The following is a 14392-nucleotide window of genomic DNA, read 5'->3' on the forward strand; positions in this document are numbered from 1 at the left end:
GGAGAACTGGTTGGTATGGGAGGAAGAAGAGAGGAGAGTTTCCAATTTCATCTCATAGATGATGAAGAACATATCTGAAGCTTGAGAATAATGTGTTTATATTTTAGAGTGACTTCTTTGGTGACAAGGTAGAGTCAAGCCTTCAGCTGCTTCTCCCTGTACCCGCTGCAGACTCCTCCGTGGCTGGTACGTGAAGTCACTCAGAAATGTTTGTCTGTATTTAAAGTTTATAAGGAGAAAACAGACAATGGGAAGGAATGGACAGTTTTTAGAAATGGTAAAAGAGTTAACAGGACCTAGTCAATTACATGTGTTCTGGCTAAGTGAACGCAGGACCATAACTGAGAGAGGAAATAAAATAGGGTAATGCATGCATTATGGACCAGCTGAGCTTGAAAGATATCAGGGATACAAATCCCAGAAGGTTGGAGGTTTGCCTTTGGCATGAAGGAAAGAAATCTAGGCTAACAAGATATACTTGTAAATGTTCAGTAATTGCTTCAAAGTCCAAAATCAGTGATTCTAGATGTTAGAAAAGATGAAATTCTCTGATATAAAGTAAAATTGTCTGCCTTTCTCATCCAGGGAAATTGTTCCTTATTGCTCATAGGCAAATGTCACTGCACTGGGCTCTTATTTCTTAGGATTTTTTTTTTTTGCTTTTGCTATTGTTTCACACACACACTCACACATACACATACACACATATTATATATATATATATATATATATATATATATATATATATATATGTACATATACATATATATAATATTTTAATGATAAAATGTCTTCCTGAAACCATCCAACAACATTATGGAAGTTTGACTGGAAACCAGAAACCAGGCACCCTCCACCTGTCCTGTCTGTGCTGTGAAAATGAAGACAACCTTTGTTGACCAACTCATCTCACAGATCTCACCTGCTGTCAGGTACCTTCATCACCCTCCCCCAGAGAGCAGGGACCTTATAAAATCATTTGTAACTGAAGCACCTGTGTCAACTCTTTCACAGGCTAACCATTGTTTTGAATTAGAAAATTAAGACGGTGTGCCCCCTTCAAGCGCAGAAAGGGTAAGTTGTAGCTGATATGCAGTTGTTTCTCAAGGAACCAGGCTATATGAGCAAGGGAGCAGCAGCACTTTTTGTAGATTAAAAAGAGCTGAGTGAACTTGACCACAGTGAGTGAGAGGTCCCCTGTTAGCCTGCTCCTTCTTCTATTTTTATCCTTCATCCGCCTGCGCAAGCTTCATGGACTTGACTGGGTTTGCATGATTCTCTGTGAAATCATGGTAGTCTGAAACCAGCCCACGTCTGCACAGCTACTGGAGACTCTGCTGTTGGTGTCCATAAAGGATGAAGTCAACAGAACTTTCTAGGCCTCCCTCCTGATTTCTGCTTAGACATTTAGCCTACCAAAGTAGGCTTTAGTAAACCTACTTCCCCACAATTAATCATCTGTGAATGGTCAGCCTTAGTCCAAAATTTCTTAGTCCATAACATCTTCCTGATGTTCATATTTAAAAAAAACATTTTATTTTTGTTAGCTTTTCCAGAAGCTTTATAAACAGTAACTGTTCAGCTCTTTTCCTTCTTTTGCTCTCTATTCAGCTAGTGGATGTTTTAAAAAGTAGCAATGCAGTATTGTAGCATGACTGTATACACACATGGGTGGGAAAATAAACATTTCTCATGATTGAACCAGAATTTGCAGTCCAGATAAACAGTGATGTGCAAAGGTCATCGAGAGTTGTTTGTCACTGGCCATTGAAAAGGTCAGCACTTCACCACAGTAACTACCCTCCGATATTTGTTGATGCCGAACAACGTGCCGTGAGGACATAAAAATCTACTTGTGAATATTTATATTGGGACTTGTCAAGAAATTATCCAGCATGGAAGCTAGTTTTAAGACGTTCACAAAGTAAAATATGAATACGAAGAATGAAAATATGCTGATGAGGAAAGCTTATGAAAATATCCTGCAAGAAAAAGTGAGATAGTAATCCATCGTTACATTCAGGAACAGAAAGAGGGAGAAAAAAGAGGGTTGAAGTACCAGGGAGAACAAAGAAGAAAAAGAAGGGAGATCAGAGGGGTGGAGGAAGGACCTCATGAGGAGGGAAGGGTGGAAGGGAAGGGAGGTACTTCAGGAAATAAATTGATCAAATCATGCTCTTTGTGTGTATAAAAATGGCACAATGGATTCCACTATTATGGATAACAACTATGCACCAATAAGCATTTTTTAAATAGAGGATGACTAAGATATTAAAGGCAGTAGCTTTATTATAGAAAAAGAAACATGCTACATTATCAAAGGAAAATGCAAAATGGAAAGGAAATAAATGGTATTAAAAACATACTGCTATTCCAACCTTAATTGGTAGTAAAATCGGAAGTAACCCTAAGGCATTCAGAATATGCCTGGCATTTGATGACCAGCCACCACGCATGCAGAGTTACGTTCAAAGACAGTGGTGATGGGATGATAGACAACTGTTAGCACTTGGCTTCTTGCTTAAATTGCACATAGAATACCATAGCAGGTATCAGAGACAGTGTGAGAAGAAGATCCTGCCGCAGAAGTCTTAATTATTAAGATCAGAAAAAAATAAAGAATGGGGGCGTTAGTGACTGAATGAGGTTCTGATGAAGTGTCTAAAGGGAGAAAGGAATGAAAAAGATTAATAAACACTAATAAATACAAATGTGGTAGTTGTTTGTTAGGCATCTTTTGTTTGAAATTAGCAGGGAACAAACAGTTCCAGGATCTGGGTTATAACAATACCCTCAAATCCCATGATCCTGCCTCTGGTCCTTGGGTCTGTTGGGAATCTTTTAAACCTATGAGATCATGTTCTTCCGGCCAGGGTGAAAGACGAGGTCATCTATACCCTTCAGGATCCATCCTCTGGCCCCTGTGCTACCAAACCATTCACCATTGTCCACCCCCTCTGCCATACCCGAGGTACTCTGGACAGCCAGTCCTCCAGCCCTCCACCAGATTTCTGCCTGGGTCTAAATACTCGATGATGTCTATATAGAACAATTTTCCCCAAACTATCTTTATGGTTTTCTCTGACAGTTACTCTCCCTTCTCCCCATTTCCTGTTGTAACATTCTTAATAGCACTTATCATATTTTGTTTATTGATTCATTTTACCTAAAACATTGCCCATGACAGAGTGGACCCTCAACATCTGTATCAGTGAGCGGTGCACATTCCAACTGAGTTTCAAATAATTGACTCCTCTGTAATACTTGTTATGTGGCAGACCCATTTAAACATGCTTTGGATGTATTAACCCATTAGAATCCCCGTAACAACCCGATGAGGAAGGGTTGTCTTTCAACACTAAGTTTTGCTGTTTCTATTTCATATACCTACACCAGTAACTAATAAGAACACTGACCCCATTTTATAGTCAAGGAAACCACAGTGCATTGATTTTTAAAATATCATACCTAAGGTTGCACAGGAAGGAAGTGACCTGGCTGGTATTCCAGCCCAAGCAGTCAAGCAGATAGCCCCATGCTCTTGACCGTGAGAGTTCACTGCCTCTAGCAAATGGACGGACCCAGTCAAGTGAGAACACCTGCGCTTCTCCAGTTTCAGATTCTCACAATCCTTCATGAATATGACTTCAGGTCCCCTTACTCTTTCACCAGTACAAGAGTGTGTGCATTTTCCCTCTTGACAAAACACTGTCGTTTAGTATCTAGGAAGCATCTAGTGCATCTCTAGTGCCAAAAAGTCCTGAAAGGAGAAGATAGGAATTTATGAAAAAATGTCCGGTCTTCAAGATGCTTACAATCTATCGGGCAAAATAGATACCTTAACACATGAATTAATGAATTTTGTGATAATTGCTCTAACAGAAGCTCCTCTAATGTGCTATGGCATAATCATAACCACCCCTGCCTAGGCACTTCACTTTGTAAAGGCGACAGGCATTTTTAGAATGGAGAGGAGGGATACACATTGACTCTGTAAAGAAGAGGAAGAGAATGGAAAGGCATTCCCAGCCCAGAGCGCAGCCTGAGCCAAGCATGAAATAGAGCACAGCTAGTGGGTGAAGCGGAATGCTCTGTGTGCGGAAATGGTTGAGCAGGCCTGAGAGAAGCTCACCAAGAGGCTTGGTGGGTCCCGCTATGAAGGACACTTAGCTTTCTGCGGCAGCACTGGAGTATCTACACAAAGCATCAAACATCATTCTTCAAGGGTCAAGGCTAGGGAAGAAGGAAGACCCAGAGGAAAACCTAAAAGTCCTTGTAATTTTTGAAATTCCCTGGGTAAAATCCTGTTGCAAACATGGGTCAGGAAGCCCGAGGCCACCATGGGAAGTTCCTTTGCTTTTGCACAGAGTTAGCTTAAAGGCAACTTGGAAAAACGCAAAACAGCCCCCAGAGTGTGATGTGTCCCCTCTTGGGGATCCCCAAGGGTAGAAACGGAAGTCCAGAGAGAGAGTTATAAGCCAATTACAATGATATAGGTCAAAGCAAACTATTTGACCCATTGGGCTTGGAGGCCCTGAAAACAACTCTGTCACTTTGTTTTTTTATAAATGCTCCCAAAAAAAGTGACTGACCTTTTCCTCCAGCATCAGATTTTCTTTTTTACCCCTCCAATATTCACTGATAACCAGTTTGGAAACTAAAATCTTTACTAGTTCATTAAGAAAAGAACTCCTTAGTTACATGGCTAGAAATCATGTTGGGCAACCAGATATTTTATTGTGACTTAAAGCCCCCCTTTTATAAGCCAAAAACTCAAAATTATTGAATTATTTTTTAGCATCATTCACAAGGACGTACAGGTATCCTCACAGAACTCTCCAGAAGGAAAATTAGCAAGTGGCCAAACTCTCTCTATTGGTTTGATATTGTCACCAGAAGGGAATTTCTCTTTTTTCCTCATTGCCTCTAAAAAAAAAAATTAAAGGATCCTTATGATATCCTGAAGTAGTATGTCAAATTTTGTCCTAAAATTCTTTTATTTGCTTCATATCATTTAATCCTCACAGATATTACCTGAGGTAACTATTATCATCAGTATTTTTGCCAGATGGGAAAACTTTGAGAGGTCTTCTTACTTGAAAATCATATTCTAATAGCCAAAGTACTTTAAAGTAAAAACAAAACCAAAAAACACTACATTTTTTCATCATACTATGTGATTGAGACTTTTTATTAACTCAGATTGATTTACAGAGGTTTAAATGACTTTCTTGGTAACAAAACCAGTAAAGAGTAGCATCAGGGTGCAAATTCCTTGGTTGATTCTAAGCTTACTCTTTTTCTCCTCTATCCTATCCCAAGGACAGCCCCCAAACTCAACCAAACTCACTTGTAATGCAAATCAACCCTGTTGTCAATATCTGATGATACTTAACATTAATACTATTCATATTGCATGGTGTATATGTGTGTATGACTATTCTAAACATTTCTAAAAATCTCATTAATTCAGGAAGCTTCAGTTACATCATTTAATATTTAGATGTCTGAGCCAAACTTTACCCTTTTTAAACTCTCAAAAGATAGTTCTTCTCAATCTATTATGATATAGAAGGAAAATTAAAATAAAATTCATATCTAATTGTCCAAATAGAGTTCCACCTGCTCATAAGTTCAAGTTATGTTGCTTTCCTACTTGTAGTCAGGACATTTCTTTCAGAGTTCCTATGGCACAGAGTAGAATTATTATAAACTATTCTGTATTCTTAAATAATTGATTCTTCACTTTTCAATCAGAATTTAGTTCCTGGAGATAAGGACGATGTGATTGTTTTCACTGGAATTCTCCACACCCCCTACACCAGTAAGTGGGCCCAGGGTTGTCATTTACTACATGTTTGTTGAATTCTCAGCAAATGTGAGTTCTCAGCAGATGCAGGAGGGTCAGCTGATCAATGATGCAAGTTATAAATTATCCATTTAGTAAAAAAAAAAAGTTGTACTTGGAAATAGCTTTCTAACTGCAGAAGTTATTTTATTTCATTGTAAAGTAATAAAACCACATTTCCTTATCATAATGTGTGATTCAGCCTTATTACTAATTCAGCTTGGCCTTGAATCTAATTAGTAGATTTTATCGTGTTTTTATTTTTTCCTAACATGCGTACAGCTGAATGCAAAGAGGGACTTTTTAACATTCATTTAAACTATTCTCTGCACATCACTGAACTCAGCATCTCGTAATTCTTATAACTATTATGGAGCATGCAATTGGCTTCTTTATGAAGAGCTGAAAATAAAGAGTTATCCTGTTGAAATAAAGACTTGAAACTCTGGAGAGAGGTCTGTCATAGCTTCCCATTTTACTTGATATCTTTACATTTTGGTGATTAGGTTTTTGAAAACTTCTAAATCAGCATAAAGAAACCAGAATGTTCTGTGTTCTGTCACAGACACTTATGATGTTTCTCTGATTTAAATTGTACACCCTGAGGGTAGAAATAGAGGTTTTCCTATCCTGGATCAAATACAAGTCAGGCACCAAATAATATATAATGAAAGTAATGACAGTACTTCCTCATCTCCTGAAAGTGTTTGAAACATCAAGGAGACAGCATCTTGGGATTTAAAAAAAAAAAAAAATTGCTCATTTGTCCTGAAACCTACTGTGTTCTTTCCTTTAGAACACTTTGTGTATATTTTTGTTCAATTTGAGAAAATACTGTTATAGTAGTTCTAAAGTTAGAAACCGCTTGGGAAATATGACCTTTAGGTAAATTGGTTTATTCATCTTGGTTTTTGTTCCCACTTTACAAAAAGTGATACATAAACCTCAAGAGGAAAAAAAATGCACATCTATATGTATCCCTGCCCTGACAGTATTTCCCCAGCCTCACATAACCCAAGACACACCTTAGGAGAATGTGTTTGTTACTCTTTGCTGAAAACCAATCTCAAACGGTATAAACTTACACATCTTAGTGGTATAAACTAATAACCCTTTTCAACTAATCACCGTTTTCAACTCTTGGGTCCTGTGGGAACGGACGAGGCACAGTGGGGACGGCCTATCTTCACTCTGTGTCAGGCTATGAGGAATACAATGATGAGACTCCGGATGACTGAGAACTAAAATCATCTCTAAAGTCACTCCCTCAATGTGGCTGTGCCTGAGTCACAGTGACATCAGTCCTATATCTGTCAGAGGAACTGCAGGAGACCTCTCCAGGAGGTCAGACTTCTCTCCACATGGCCACCTTAGTTAGGGTTGCTGGCTTTTATCTGGTGGCTCACAGCTCCAAGAGACAGGGCTGCAGTGAACCAAGTAGTTGCTGCTCAACGGTTTACAACTCAGCCTCAGAAGCCCCTCCGCCTCTTCTACTGTATTCTACTGGTCAGACATGCAAAGCTCACCCTGATTCCAGGAGAGGGGGGAAAGACTCTCCATCTCAATATGGGAACAGCAAGCCCATGTTGTGGAACAGCATTTGCAACAGAAGGCATGGTTGTGACCATCTTTGGGAAATAAAATCAGCCCTGAGGAAAATCAGCCTTTTATGTCTGTCTCCATGCTGCTGCACAGGACTTGCTTGATGAAGGGGTCTTGCTTGTCTGAACTGTCCTTTTATCTCCCCTACCAATTAGCACTTGCTACATCTAATGTTCAACAAATGTTTATTGAACCTGAATTTAAATTAATCCCATTAATCTTTTCAGTGATGTACCAGGAAATCTATTCAGTATCACAAGAGCAGATAATTTTTTGTGACATTATAAAAATAATACTGAATATTAATGTTCCAATCATCTCAGTTCTGGCTTCAATCACACTGAATTCATGGACCAGAAAGGCAGAATTGCCTCGCGTGGAGCAATGTGAAACATGCTTATTATTCAGTGCCTGGTACACTATCTACAAAGGCATGTTCCTGAGTTATTCACATTTACTGAGTTTAAGTTTGGAAAACACTGCAGAGTCAAAGGAACATGAACCAACTCCTCAGCAGAGCCAGTATGGCCAAATCAAGCCAAAGATCAGAGAAGAGGGTGTGATAAATACCAATCAGAGATAAGAATGCCATCTTTTTTAATTAGTCCACCTAGAAGAAATATTTTTTTCTAATTTACACAAAAGCACCACATGAGCTTGCATAACTTCTCATTGAGATGTTAAAAAATATACAAGCACCAATGTAAATGTGGCAATTAAGTACACTAGTACCTACCAATTTTGCCTTGATTTTGCCAATCCAGACAGCTATGTAGGCCTGCACACAGTAAAATTCAAATATACAGAGCATCGAATTTGGATTGTAAATACACTGAGGCTCCTGAGCTATATTATCAAGAGCCATACTTCTATTATATTAAAAAAGCCTTCTACTGGACTTAAGTACATTGATTTTTAGAAGTACATCCAACTGTTTTTTGGGGTGTGAAAATGTGACTTCCATGTTTGCAAACAAAACAAAACAAAACAAAACTTGAGGTGTGGGTAAAGTCTGATGACTGTCAATAAATGGTTTTGAGCATCTGATTCTTCAAAGTGTATTTTCCTTTTTAAGTCAGGACACCATTTTTTCATAGATGTTTGATTCTGTAGATGGGAACTTGAGACATACCCTGTAATTGATAGGAGAACACATGCCCCACCCCCATGGCATCCCAGTGGATGTTCCGAGGCAGCTGGCTTTGAGGATTCTACCCACACCGATATTACAAACCAAACTCTATCGGAACTCAAAATGGGTCCTTTTGGTGCCCATTAGGGACCACCAATGCAGTTTGAAATCATCACCTAATGGGATAAAAAGCATTCTGAATCTTAGGCTTATAACTGAACTGTCTCTGGTGTATCTTAAAAGAACCGAGAGTTTGCTATAAAGAAATTGCAAGTGGCCATTTTCCAAAGAACGGTTTGCACATAGACACATACAAGCAAACTAGAATCTGCTTTCTGCTCCAAATGAGAAACTTGGTGCAATTTTGATACACAGTATTTCCTCCCTGTGCATTAGTGAGCATCTCTATTTATCTTGCTAAAATTTCTAATGTGCAAATTAACATTAAATTATAAAGTGGTTAAGTCAGTAGAAATACAATCTCTATTTGTTCTATGCTTGAAATAATAATATTTCTCAAAACAACCTGCCTTTTGCCATATGAGTTGCAATTTGGAAGAGAAACTTCCAGCTACCTCAGCTTTAGCTGTCTACCAAACTTTTATAGCTGGAGGTGTTTTTTTGCATCTTAGTATCTGACCTTTACCCCTGGCACTCTGGAAGCTTCATTTATTGATAAACACAGGATGTTTTTGTTTATGGCTAAATGTATTTATTCTTCCTTTTCTCTCTCCTCTCTCCCAAAATTAGAAAATTTTTCTTAATGAGAGTATTGTGACCATCTGTTTAATAATTAGCATCTTTAGACTTAAGTTTGTATTTTTCTATTGCTAATGACTTTGGATTTATTCCTTTTGAAATAAAACCTTGACTTCACTATATTCCTCTCCTGAGTTTTATTACAAAATTCTTCCATATTTAGTGAAAATATTTCTTAATGAGTGTATTAGGGTTCTCTAGAGGAACAGAATCAACAGGAAGTATGATTATGAAAAGCAGACTTATTAGGTTGGCTTATGCGACCAGAAACTGGATAGTCCACAATGGCTGTCTGCAGGCTGGAGAACTGGAGGAAGCAGTAGTTGCACAGTCCAAGAGGCTCAAACCCCAGAACTAGAGGGATCAAAGGTGCTACCTTAGTCTGAAACTGAAGGCTTCTGTAGAATCACTGGCAGAGGCTGCTTGGAAGAGTGAGGAAGTGAGAGTCCAATATCCTCAGACAATTGCAGCAGCAAGCAAGAACCTGTTCAAGAAGAATCAAGCTTGCATCTGCTGCTGCTTCCTTCTTCTTCCATCTTTTACTCCATCCAAGCCACCATCCTGTTGGACAGTGCTGCCCATGTGCAGGGATGGTCTCCACTTTAGTTGGCTCTCCCACATGATAATCATTACTAGACACATGCTCATCACACCCAGAAGCCTCTTAGTCATCAGCATCTCTTAATCCAATCAAGTTGACAATTCAAATTAACCATTACAAGGAGCCATCCAGATAAATGGCCCATACCCAGAACACTTTCTGGTTGGCCAGATTTCTTGTTTCTACTAGAAAAGTGGGAGAAGAAATCTGTGGGAAAAAAATATCCAGCACCTGACAAAGTACCTCCAAATCTTCCTATCTATATCAGTACGTTAGAATATGTCAAGTTTTAAGGCCCGCTGAAGCTCTTCAATTTTCAATGTTTTTTATATTTCTCATATTGGGCTCTTCCTTCTCTAAGGTGGTGAATATCCCATTAACTAGAAAACCCAGCACCGTCCCCTAAACTTATGTAATAACTATGGAAGTATTTGTAATAGAAAAGGCCCAATGAATTGAAGAACACTGAGTTTATTTTCCTAAAGAATCTTCCAATGGAATATTGGAGAAGGAGTTTCTAGGAGATAATGATAGAGCTATAGTTATAGATATAGATATCTATTTAGTCAAATATCTAATAACATAACCATATGGTCAGTCTTAATTCTAAATGTAAGCCCCCTTCTGCTTGGACACGTTTAAAGGTAACAAGAAGTGCAATGTAATAAAACCACCTCATATACATTTATTTAAATTCTGAAAATTCACTTTTGTTCTGCATTCAAAAGAGGGGGAAGGAATCAGAAAGACAGAATGATTGAATCTACAGTCCCACTCAAAGTGTGGGCGTTTGATGTAAGTTTGAGAAGCGCTGGGAAGACAGGAGCTGTTCTTTATTAAGTCCTGCAGATTTTGGTGACACCCCTCTTCTTTCAGGAAATTTAAGTTGTTCTTAAGACTAACTTTGGCTATGTGCCATCTTTCCCTAAATGGGTAGACCTAAACTCTAGGACATGATAGGTTCCTTAATGTGACTTCATGTACCTGGCTCATCCTGTTCAGGATGCTGGGTGGCTCTGTTACCTAAAATGGCTTTGCTGTGCCTCTGTCAGTCACTCACCCAAGGAATGGAGCCCAACACCTTAGATCATCCCTATGTTTCATGTACCTGCTTACTCCAAAAATCTGCACCTTTGTGGATTTTCCACAGTCCACAGTCTTTTCAATGTGAGATAAGTTTATGAATATTTGAAAGTTAACTAGATTTTCTGCATAAAAATAGAAATAATAAAATATGCTAATGGTTCTTTTTGCATGTAAGATTTTGACTGATCTTTTTTTTCTATTTTTTTTAACTTTTGTAAGTTTCTTAAGCATACATAAGTATTCCCTTGAAATATAAAAAAAATAGAGTTAAGCTTTAGAATTATTTCCCAGATAAACTTAAATATTTGTAGTTTTTTTTTAAATATTTATTTTTTAGTTTTAGGTGGACAGAATATCTTTATTCTACATTTATGTAGTGCTGAGGATCGAACCCAGTGCCTCATGCATGGTGGGTGAGTACTCTACCACTGAGCCACAACCCCAGCCCCTGTAGTTATTTTATGTAGGACATGTCTCTGACTTAGGTAAAAGTGATCAATAAGGGTTTCTCAGGAAAATAATAAGTTTTTATTATTAAATTTTCTGAAAACATTTAAGGCAAATCTTTCATGTTTGCACTAAGTAAAAACAAATAGTAAAAAGGTCACAATCCTTTCTTAGTCTCAAAATTTTATGCGAAATTCTCTCTGAACTAATAGGAAAATCAGAATAATTGATTCTTCACTATAAGATTATATTTACTTTAAGCAACTGACGCCAGATTAAAACAGCCTGATGCACTATCTTAGCAAAGTCATTCTTATTTTCAGATCACCACTTTTGAAAACAAAGAAATAAGTATGGAAAAGCAACAGTTGCTAAATACCTGTGATGAGCCACATTATATGTGAAGTGTTTCCACAAACTATTTTCTTTGATTTCACCAACAACCCCATTAAGAGAGTATTATTCATCCTTTACGGCTAGATAAAGCGGAGTTTAGAAATATTAACTTTATCGGGTCACACAACTAGTAAATAGAAGTGACAAGACTGAAAACAGATTGTTCTGATTTCCAAGTTTTTCTGGGAAACCAAAATGAAAGCAAATACCATATAAATAGTCATGTGTTTTGAGATTAGAAAGAAGATGAGATGGAGGTCACTTAATACACTTTTTGCTCTGGTAATGTTTTAGATTAAGTGCTTTTAGAAGAATGCTGCTTTACTATGGGCATATCCTTGGCTTTTCAGATTTAACTGGACAGTAATGAGAAGAACCACTGGCATCTTTGTGGGGTTTTTTTGGCATCTTTGTTTTGCCATGTTTCTGACACTGTTTTAGGCACTTTAAATAAATTAACTCATTTTATGCTCACAGGGACTCCAAGAGATAAGTACTCTTATTATTTATATTTAAGGAGAAATTGTGAGCTTACTGAAGACACAAGATGGCTTTCAGATTAATGGGTCAGAAAACGGGAGCAGCTGGAAAACTGTATTTACAAAACAATTTGAACTTTATGGGAAAGATACTGCAAGGATTAGCATCAGCTCCAAGGTTAACGGGCCCCCTTCATCCCAGTTTCAAGGATGAAAAAATACAGGCAACCCACTCAAAAGAAGATAATAATCTATGTTCCATGAGGCACTTAATCACTAAAATATCATCATACGCATTTAATGGAACGAGCTTCAACAACATCTTCATTGTTGTTTCCTATTGACCATTAAATTTCTAAGTGTCAGCAGCATTTAATGTTTTGTGTCTATAAACTCTTCAAAAGCAAATTAGACTTCAAAGATGACCAGGCCGATTGCTCTGCTAAAACTTGTGAATGTCTTGAGGTAGAATACTATCGCTTTGTTCTTGCTCGTGGGGGATTATTCAATAAAGGTTTTTATTACTTTAATGGTGTTATTCAGGCCTATGAAGTAGGTTGATCTTTATAATAAACTTGTTTTCAAGATTTTAATTTGGAAGGAAATAAAGTTGCATTTCATATATAGCTTAATATTATATTTAGAGTTTCAAAATTATTATATTTTGGGATTTAGGAAGATGAGATTATCCATTTCAGATTTTCTTTCTTTTTTTTGGGGGGGGTGTTCTGGAGACCTCTAAATTATTTTTGAGTGACTTATTAAATATATTATAGATTCAATAGCTTTTTTCTTCTGATCACACAAAAGTGGCTTGATAATTGATTGTTTGATGACTGTATGAGGAATTTAAAATCCCCGACACATGGATTAATAATATTTATAGGTATATCTTTTTCAAAGCTAGCTGATATTGAATCCATAAATCTAATATTGGGGCAAGGAAAACTAGAAGCAAATGAGTTAAGGTAGAAATAATCTTTGTGCAACACAAGAAGTGTCTCTATCTACATTAGCAGACTTCTGAAAATTTCAATAAATTTCATAAAAATATAGATGCACATATGTTTCTCTTGTCCCTGAATTTAGTATTAGAGCTAGAAGAGAATTAAATATTTATATCTAATGTATTACCAAGATAAATCACTTAAAAATGTGTTGAGGGGAAACAGAACATAAATTTTAAAATGTAAATGGATCATTTTCACAGCAATATGGAAAGGTAATTGTTATTTTTCTACATAAAAGAGAAAAAAATATGAGGAAAGTGATTATCAGACACTATTTTGTTGTCTATTTTCAGAAACAGTTAAAACATTAAATTTAATATTTATGTTTGGTAGCTACTGGTTGTTCAAATCTGGTATTCTTTGTGAGAAATTATATGTTCATGGTCTGACATGCTTACCATCTTGGGTTCTTTGTCCAACACAAAAGCGTTGGCCTCCTAGAGAAACCAAGACAATTCCCAGACAACATCACAATGTGTCAAGTGATGAATTAAGAACAGGGCTTCAGTGCTTGTTGTAGCCTAGTCAGCCAAGAGCTCAGAGGCTGAGATTATTTGAACAAGGCAGATACCTTCTCATAATGCACAATTTTCAACTCTTCCGACGGTGTATGGGATTACTTTTTTGATTCCTTATTTGGAGAGGGAAGTATTTATGGGTTGTCAATGATTAACAAACAAACAAGACACTTACAGTGGTGTTTGACATTCATGCTTTCTCAATTCAACATGAGGTCATTTCACCAGACAATTAATACTGGTTGAAGTGAAGTACAATAAACACACAATTTACCTCATACTAGTAATTTATGTGACTGGCATGTCCCACACTCAGATGATAGAATCCTTTAGGAATCTTCTCAAAGGCATGTTAGGATTTGTAGGCAAGGACTTTCCAACTGGAAAACCTCAATAAGATCTATGTCAAATATGGCGTCGGGTCCTCAGTCTGGGGCAGCCAAATGGAGCAGGAGTTAGGTCATCTCAGACTTGCTTTTAACCACTACAGCATACATAAGCAAAAGTAGGGAAG

This window comes from Ictidomys tridecemlineatus, chromosome 3, assembly GCF_052094955.1.
Source record: "Ictidomys tridecemlineatus isolate mIctTri1 chromosome 3, mIctTri1.hap1, whole genome shotgun sequence".
Lineage (NCBI taxonomy): Eukaryota > Metazoa > Chordata > Mammalia > Rodentia > Sciuridae > Ictidomys > Ictidomys tridecemlineatus.